This window comes from Olea europaea, chromosome 10, assembly GCF_002742605.1.
Source record: "Olea europaea var. sylvestris chromosome 10, O_europaea_v1, whole genome shotgun sequence".
In the NCBI taxonomy this organism is placed as follows: domain Eukaryota; kingdom Viridiplantae; phylum Streptophyta; class Magnoliopsida; order Lamiales; family Oleaceae; genus Olea; species Olea europaea.
Window position 1 is genome coordinate 1,715,041 of NC_036246.1, and position 1,383 is coordinate 1,716,423.

The window sequence follows — 1,383 nt, forward strand, 5'->3', positions numbered from 1 at the left end:
ATGTCTGTAATACTGTGCAAGGTAAGTTTTTCATTGGTCTGCGATGTACAGTTACATAGTTGACATGAGTTGCTTTACTGTTTATTATTGCGAGAAATATTTTCGAAAATTTCACTTGAGCTGGTATTGTTTTACAGAAAGACTCGTTGATGGAAATAAGTTTCCACGTTCACTCAATTTGTTGGTGATGAAAGTCAGTCTTCTGCTCGGGTATTTCTTTTCCTCTTGGCTTGATCAGGATTTCTTGGATATAAATTTTAAATTGTTCATATTCCTATGGAGGTCTTTCGGGACAAAATAATGTCAATGGCAGATGTTGGGGCTGGAGGTGAAGAAGCTATTGTCACTTTTGACGGGATTGCCATACTTACTCCTAGGTTGGTTCTTCAGACCTAGCCAATGTGTTAGAAATACTATTGTCAGTTGCTTGTCTCTGGTTTCATATACGTGTTTGTTTTATTGTAGGGGTCGATACAGTATTGAACTTCATCTCTCATTTTTGCGTCTTCAAGGGCAAGCAAATAACTTCAAAATTCAATATAGCAGTGTTGTTCGTGTTTTTTGGTAAAGGTTCTGTTCTTTCTTGAAGCCTGCATGATTACTGCTATGTGTACAATTGTGGACAATTTGTATGATAACTTTTTTGTTTTTTTTTTTAATAAAATAGATCGAGCTATATTTATTTTTTTCGATTTCATTTATAACTTAATCACCTACTTGATTATAACAGTTGTTACATAATCACCTTTGATTTTGCAGTCTAACCAACCACATACCTTTGTTGATTCGGAAGCGCCAAATTTTGTATCCGCATATTGTGATGCAGGTATTGGTGGCTTTCAATGTTTTTGGGCGTCGATACTGCAATTTTCGATTTGCAATATAGCTGTTTACTTATATTTTTTATCGTCATTTTTTGCAGTTTGAGACAGATGCTGTTTTTGAGACCTCCCTTGTCAATGAATGAAGATCTTTACAATGCTAAGTACAAGAAAAAGCTTGAGATGATGCACAAGGTAATTATCTGTTGAATTTACCTACTTCCTCTAATGGTGATTAATCTTTATCCATTTCAATTATTATTTCAAAAGAGATGCTTCTCTATTTTCTAGATTGCAAGTCTGAATAAATTTTGGGCCCTTAACTCAGAAATGATTATACATGCATGATGCATTGATCATCTTTCCTGTGAACTCCAGGGACTCATGCATGAGGTATGTATTGCAATTCTGCGTGGCTTGTCTAGCGCCAAAGTCACTAGATCTGGAAAGTTCCACAGTAGTCGGAATGGTTATGCTGTGAAGTCATCTCCGAAAGCTGAAGACGGAGTTCTTTATTCATTTGAAAAGAGCTTTTTCTTTTTGCCCAAACCACCTACTCTTT

General features: G+C 35.7%; 1 pseudogene; it reads left to right on the top strand.

Annotated features, from left to right (window-relative positions):
* Positions 1-1,383, top strand: part of LOC111400124 — a 4,352-nt pseudogene that overhangs the window by 1,428 nt on the left and 1,541 nt on the right.